The following is an 8,171-nucleotide window of genomic DNA, read 5'->3' on the forward strand; positions in this document are numbered from 1 at the left end:
GGATTTTGATATTGTCAAACATTGATTTATATTATGTGTAAACTAATACTCAAATTGCATTAAGTCTGTATCTAGGCTTGTATCTGCAGATATTTGCTAAATGAGTATTCAGGTAAGTAAATTCAAATACCTACAACTTTTCCAGTTTTAGAGAAATTTAACAGTTTATAGTTTGTACATCTGAATCTGAAAAATGAAAAGGTGCCTACTCTAAAGTCATGAATTCTGCAATCACTCTGCTATTTTATTGCATTTGAAATATTTTCCCCTAATACAAAAAGAAATATTAACTTAAGGATTTATATAAAATTTTTTCAAATATGAAGGTTACTACCAGAATATACAGCAGGCTTTATTAGAGTAGGAAAGCCTCGTGTGTCATTTAAAAACTAAAAGCTAGTGATTAAAATACTTTTTTTGGGTTTTTTGGTTTTTTTCTTTGTTTGTTTGGGTTTTGTGGGTTTTTTTTTGTGTGTGGTATCAGTTAATTTCTTTTTTTCCCAAAGTTTGGAATCTGTCTATCCATGAACACTTTTGGAACTTTGAATTTCCTGTTGTTAAGTACAAATATCAGACTCCAAGAGTCTCATGGTATGATCAATGTCCTCTTTTTTCCCCCTGTCCATTCATCACACTGTTGGGTTAGATCAAAGCCAGAGCTTCCTTCTGATTTAGACCAAATCTAGTTACATTTCTCACATGACAGGGAAAAAGATGATAGCTTTTAGAATCTTTAGACATTGTATTTGAACAAAGTCCTTTGGCAGATGCAAATATTTACTTGAATACTTAATTTCTGCTTCACGAAACACTCAGGCATGTGCTTAGGTCCCATTGATTTCAGTAGGATTAATGCATGTACTATTTAACATGCTTAAATGGTTGGAAGCTGGTCTTTAAAGATTGTCTTCCAAGACAAGTGTAAGTTGGTATGAAGAAAACTTAAAAAAGAAATGTCAGTAGCATTGGCATACCTACATGGAGAGTAGTAGTAGTTTTCAGTGGCTAGTAGCTATTTTGAATAATTTGTGTTGGGTATTATTCGACCCAAGTGATGTATCTGCTATGGTTTTCACTGATTCCTGGCTGAGAATCTTACTTCTTAGTTCAAATGCTGTAACGATCTCCTCCAGCTGGAGTGGTAATTTCTAAAGAATTTGATTTCTTCTAACTTCTCTGCTTTGCCATTAACGTGACATGTTTGTTAAAGAATATAGTAAATGAATGATGAAAACTGTAATTAGGAAGGCTTCGACATAGCATAACTATCTCAAAGGCTATTGTCAAATCCGGCTTGACCTCAAAATGTTTAAAAAGACAGATACTATGTACAAATCATGCTCCTTTGGAAACATTCAACCTACTGCTCCTACAGAGGATGCCCAAGATGATTAGAGCTTAGAGATTCTGTATTTTTCTTTCTAGTTGTTTTTGATTTAACTCCATAAGTGCTTCATCACCCCCACAGTTTCCATTACACAATGGAGTATATTTGTTGATTGGTTTGGGGTTTTTACTCAGCTACACTTGTTGATGCTTAATATTGCATTAATCCTTGTACCTCTAGCACGTAGGCAGATGTACAGTCCACTTCTCAGTGTGTACAGGCCTATGGATAAAAATGTGTTTTTCCAAACCAACCTTTGCTGGAAGAACAGGCTATTTCTCACTCTCTCCTTTCCCCTCCCTGACCATTTGCTGCTGCCTCAGGTCTACCAACAGAACTTTCCCCAGCCTTCAAGGAAGCAGCTCAGCTACACAGCCATGTGTTGTGGTAGCAAGTAGCCAGCAGACAAGGGAAGGGTAAACCAAAATGGACAAAACTTCTGTGGTTTGGAGGTAATGTGGCAGTGGGCATTTGCCTGCACTTCAAAACTATGAGAACTGAGATTTGATAGAAGGGAATGTATTAGAACAATTTGGTATCTGTACTGCTGCTGGATTAGGGTTCAGGAGTACGTAGTTTATGTGTCACTTGAATTTCGATTGGAAACAACCAGATATCAGGGTTTGCAAATTTCTGAAAGTTTATCTTGCAGAAAGAAACTGTTATTAGCTCTTTTTTTATTCCCCCCACGTTACACGCAGCAGATGTTTTATGCTTCTGAAACATTTGCAAACTTGTCTTCAGTTAGTTTATCAATACATAGAAAGTGAAGTTGACAGAATTTACTGTGAAAGGGGGAATATGGAATAGTTTTACTGTCAAATTAGAAACTTAAAAACATGCGGACACGATTCCTAAAACTGAAAAGGCTTTACCACTGTAATCAAAGGAATTGCTTTAACATACGGAACTCAAACCTTATCTTTTAGTTCAGTTAGAATTCGGTAGTGGGTGTGAACTTTACAGAAGTACTTGTTCTTTTCACAGTTAAAAAAAATGTGTCCTTCATTTTCTGATGTGCAAGAAATATTGGTGGTTTAAGCAAAGCATCACTATTCAGGAAAGGTACATATTTCCAGCAGTTTAAAAGTCTTTATAGGAGGGCCTAACTTTAAACCCATGTATAATTCCTCCCTGCCTCCAATTAAAGTCATATTCATATGAAATAGAACTGATTTGTTTTTAAAATAAATTTAATTCTTCTGCAGTTATGATTTTTGAAGCTTCCAATTCTTTTTCAATGTAATCTAGATTAACTCAAAACAAGGTTCTCAGTCCAGTTTTTCCAAGATCTCTGTAACAGGCAAGGCAATTTCCTCTTGTTTTTCAACTTTGGAAATACTGCATTTTAGTAAATCAATTCCAGATCAATCAGGATATATTTTTAAATGATTGTTCCAAAGAAAAATAAGCATGTTGGGAAACATTTAGAATTGACAGGTGTGGCTCTGGCTCTGCAGAGAGTTTTCCTGGATCTGGATATTGGGTCAAGGCAGAGTCCTGCCAACCGTGGGGAAACTCTATAAGGCTGCATGTCAGGCTGCATTTACCTGCAAGAGAACTGGTTCTTTGTTCTGGTCCGTGATCACTATTAGGAACCTTTTGCAGAGCCCTCCAGTTTTATCTTGCCTGCATACCTAGGGTTTCTTCCAGTGGAGACCAGGGTATGGACAAAGGGCTTTGGAGGTCAAGAATTCATATTGGCCTGTGGGCACTACTTATCATTTTGATGTTCAGAATATGTCCAGTTCCCGTGCTTCAGGTTTATGGATATTCCAGTGGAGTAGGGCCACGAAGATTTAATCCATGAATAATGTATCTGTTTGTTTCTGGAAGAATTAGAAGGCAGTTCACCTTCCTGTCTTTATGAACTTGACAGCCCAAACAATGAAATAAAGCCTTTCTCCAATGGATGATAGTTTCATAAAACCATTAGTCTTGTAGCATTTAAACAAAAAAACAGAACACCCTGGTATTTTGAAAAATTGGAACACGTGCATTTAATTGTAAACTTGAATTAAGTTTTATTTTCTGAAGCTGAGTTGTCTTGGGGGAAAAAAAATGAGTTAAGTATTTGTCTATGCAAGACACAAATGTCAAAAGTGTGTGAATTACCCATTTTTAGATGCTGTACTGTTGTTTTCTGACTTCTGTTATTTTGATTAGTCTTTTAGTCCTTTCAGCCATATATTCAGCTTAGTTTTTAGAGTTGAATAGGCAAAATGTAGTTTTGAAACCCTGTTGGAAATGTAACTAACCTTCATTCCCTCATGAAAATCTCGCATGTTAAACAATTAAGTGAAATGTTTTGGTTTCTTAATAATAAATTCAAACTCTCACCACCTGCTAAAACCAGAGCATATCCATGAAAATGCACATTTGATTGCAGTACACTTTGCTCTTTACTGTTCAGTGTAGCTGAATAGTAAAGCAGGTTCATTTTGCCCAACTCAGTGTGGATTTCTTCCTTCCCTCTCTTGGATTGCTTAGTTCCTTCAAATAGGTTTTAGGTTGTTTAATTTTCAAATCTCAAAGTAACTTGATCATCCCATGTAAAGTGTAGTGAAATTGGCACTAATGTGATTTTAAGTGATTGCCCAGATCATGTTATTTGTTCATTCTTGTCACCTGGCAATATAAAATCTGTTCCTTTTCTGGGACTTAGCTCTTTAGGACCTGCTGAGTGATCACAGCTGTCTTTGTCAGAGAAAAGCAAGGTGTGAGAAAGCAGTGAAATGCCTTACCAACCTTGTAGACTACTATACAGATACTTGTTTCATGCTAATAGAATCCAGTGTTTTCAGGTCATGACAGAAGTGGCCCGTAAATCTTTCCATGGGTTAGCAACATTTGGTCTGTACAATTGACAATCTTTAAAATGTGAACCCTGTAACTTTTTTTTTCCCCTTGTTGTTAAGGGATTTTTAAGCAACTGATCTGTCAAAGGGTAAAATTAGAAGTGAGAATCTGCTTCATGGATGGTTTAGTTTTACACTACTGTTCTCTGAACAGAAAACAAGCACATTTTTAAAGCAAAGCATTGATGTTACTTTAAAGTTAACAGTATTGTTTGCCTGAAAGACATATGTTTTCAAGAAATCTTGAGCATAGTTTCAAACTGGTTAACCAGTACTTGGCCAGGAACAATCCTGGGCCTTTTTGTTTGGTCCGTTTTTCTTGTTTATAGAAATGAAGGAAAATGTTTATTAGTTCTTACCAGTATGGGGGTTTTATTATTCTTTTGTAACTCAGGAGCAGCTTCGACAAAAGCAAGAATTAGCAGGTAAATAGACCATAATGTATGTGACTTTGGGGTTGGTTTTGTTTGGTTGGGGTTTTTTTGTTGTTCCAAAATGGATAATTAAAATGACATAGACATCAAACTCTCAGTAATGGTTCCAAGCATGTATGGTAGGGATGTACTTGAAAAGACTTCTCCTGTGTAAGTCCTATGTGTTAACTTGTTCAGCCACATAGATTGAAATGCATTCCTAAAATTAGCATGTTCCATTAGATCAGAAATCCTCAGGAAATCAGCAGCTTTTTTATTTCAAGATAGAGGGTCCTCTGTAGCAAGAAAGTAATTTCATACGGGGGGGGTGTGTGTGTCTTACTCAGCAAAAATGAAGACAGACATGACCACTCTATAGATAAGATGTACTTCTGCTTAGCACTGAAATGTTATTTATTCCTCCTCCTACTTCCTTGGCATCTGGCATGGTGACATCCAAGTGCAGTCCCCAAAGAGTACAGCCCGGAGCCCCATACGCTGGGCTGTGGGAGTTGTGTGTCTGATTGTACTGGCTACAGCAGATACAGCCTCCTGATGCTGTGCCTCGCTTGGCAGCACATCCCCCTGGGTAACAGCTGGACCTGGTGGTGACAGGGTGTGGGCTCTTCCCCTGGGTTTCGTGGGCCATGTCAAAACTGTTCTGGTTATAAGTGTGACAGGCCGGGGGCTCTGTCACCTTTCTCACTGACTCTATGGCAGATTTCCTCTTACCTTGAAGAGTGTGCAGTTGTAAACATAATTGATGATCTTCTTAGAAAATGATCTTTTTATAGCTGCTAATTTACTCCAGAACATGTCCCCAAGGATTTGGGTCGTATTTTGTTTTTAAAGGGTTAATCTGTGATTAGCTGAGTAGTTAGTACATGTTCTAGACACAGGAGTATTTGATCATTTCTTTGTCTGATGTTAAAAGAGTGCCTGAGAGTAGTGCGAGTTAACTCCTGGTGATATCACTGGGAATAGTTTTAATTCCACTACTGACAGGGAACAATTTTTTTTCTCAATCTAAAGAGCAGAAAAAAACCAACCAACCAACCAACTTGCGAAGCAGATTATTTTGTCTGAATTATGTCCCTCATAGTGTATTCCTAGTCTGTTGTTTTCATATTCCCCTGAAAGGTGAATCCCCTCTTCAATAAGACATTAAAAGTATTAGAAGTATAGTCATAAGTAACTGATGACCCAGTTTGCTTTTGTGGAGCACCTGTTTACAAAACAGTAATCCTTCAGTGTGCAATTCAGGGCTGTTTCTAAGTACTCCTCTTTGTAGAAAACAAGAGCAATATTCTCAACACTAAAATAAGGGAAAATAAATTCCAGAAGTGGTGTAAAATGAGGATTCTGCAAAAAGTAACAGATAAAGCTGGGACACATACTAGATACCATATTATTTATTTAAAATCCATGTTCATAATCATGCAGATTCAGCATCTGCAAGGTATGCAGGATTAAGCTGGTGGTATATTTTAAAAATCAAAATGTGAAACCACAGTTTAGTTACCTGAGAGTAACAGGACGTTCATAGGTTGGAGTTGGTTGATCTTCCCAGTGCAGCTAAGATGTGGTCTAGAGCTTATGAAGTAATTAGGGAAAATCTATGGATATTTATATTCTTTGTTGGTCTTTGGACTTTTGTGTCACTACTAGCACAAGTCAGAAGATTAGGCCCTTAGACCTATTCCTGACCTTTATTCCTAGCACACTTTTTGTTAAGTTGATCACTGAATCCTAAATATAAACTAATGCATAGACTAAATGTGAATGTGGAAGTAAAATTTAATTTAGAGACATTCTTGTTAAGATCCAGGCATTTTTAAACTTAGATTTTTAATAGTCATGAAAAATATGCAGATCATACTTAAAAGCAAGCGAGTTTTGCATTTCAGTCCCCCCCTTCTACTGCAACCTTTCACTATGAGCTACAGAATGCAGAGACTCTCCTTAATGTCTTAATGTTCATCAAATTACATTTGTTACACAATTCTGCATAGCTTGGTTTATTTGGTCTTTTAGGTTTAGACCACTTTTAGCAGAAGCTAACACACAGAAAAGACAAGGAGACTTATTTATAAGGACATAAGCAAACTTAGTTAACTGCCCAGGTACTGATCTTTCTAAGATATTTAAGAGTATATATGGCTCCATGGGTGAGATCTGAATGGAGGCCAGGAAAGAGGGAGACAGTATTTCTGTTACTGAAGTATTGCTGTATTTTTATATTGGAACAAGAGGGTGGTTATTTTTTCTTTAACACACAAAAGGGCTGGTTTGCACAGCTGATTCTGATTAACTTGCTTAACTCAGTACTACAGCTGGATTGAGACCTGAAAGCTCTTGAGAGTTTTGAGAATCATCATCAAATGAAACTCAGAACTGTAAAAGCAGAGATTTTGAGAAGCTCGGTAGCATTTGTTAGATTTGTTAGAGTATTGCTGTGCTGCCTTTTCAGCATTTCAGATGCTGGGACAAACAATACTGCTTGTAAACGCTGTGACACTTTAAGCACCTACAGAAATAATTTCCTCTGAGATCCTCCAGTCTTCTTCCAAACAACTGGTTTTGTATTCCTGCTCTCTTTTATCTCCCCCTTTCCTTTCTTTGAAAACTGGCAACAATTAATCCTTGATTACATACCCTAGGCTTTTTCTGTGTCTCTTGAACTGTGAATAGCATTGAATAATGACTCCATAAATCACTCCAAGGCTCAAAGCCAGCTTTGCTGGAAAAAGCCCAACAACCTTCCAGAACTGAGCTGTGGATGCATTATGAATGCAGCATTGAATGACAACTGAAAATAAGCTGTCCTTGGCACAGATGTACAACATTGAAGCTAAATCATTTTAAGTCTAAAGCAATTTGTATGTTATTTTCCCAAATTAATGTGTGTCATTTTTGTCTCGTACATGCTTGCCTTTTTTTTTTTTTTTTTTTTTTTTTTTTTTTTTTTTTAAATAATGGTTGTGTTTGCTCCAGTAAAAGGTCTTGGGCATAGAAAGGCATATTTAATAGTCCATATCACAAAATATGCACATCTTAGGGAAACATGCAAACCGCTCCCTATTAAATCATGCAAATCCTTAATTTAAAGAAATCACACTTAATAAATGATCAGAAAAATCAATTTCTGTTTTCAATTTCAGAAGCAAAACACTGTAGTAAGTGTGCATATATTGAGTTTGCCCTGAAACTCCTGAGCACTAAATCTTTCTTTTGCAGCCCCTTGCTTGCTGTTCTGTAATTTTGACTGAGAAAACCCAAGTGCTGGCTCCTCTGTTCTTCCCAGAGGACATCTGTTTTAAATGCTGAATCTACATTTCTGGTCCCCCTTGCCCACCCACACGGAAGAAGGAAAGGCTGTTACTTGTGTTATGCAGATAAAACAGAGAAGATCTAAGAACTGGGAATTCTCGTAATTCCATGTGATGCTGTTTGCAAGTTCTTCTAAAATACCTCGATGATTTTTCACTGTGATGCTGAACCAAGGGGATAGGG

Source organism: Nestor notabilis, unplaced genomic scaffold (genome assembly GCF_000696875.1).
Source record: "Nestor notabilis isolate BGI_N333 unplaced genomic scaffold, ASM69687v1 scaffold23277, whole genome shotgun sequence".
NCBI classification, from domain to species: Eukaryota; Metazoa; Chordata; class Aves; order Psittaciformes; family Psittacidae; genus Nestor; species Nestor notabilis.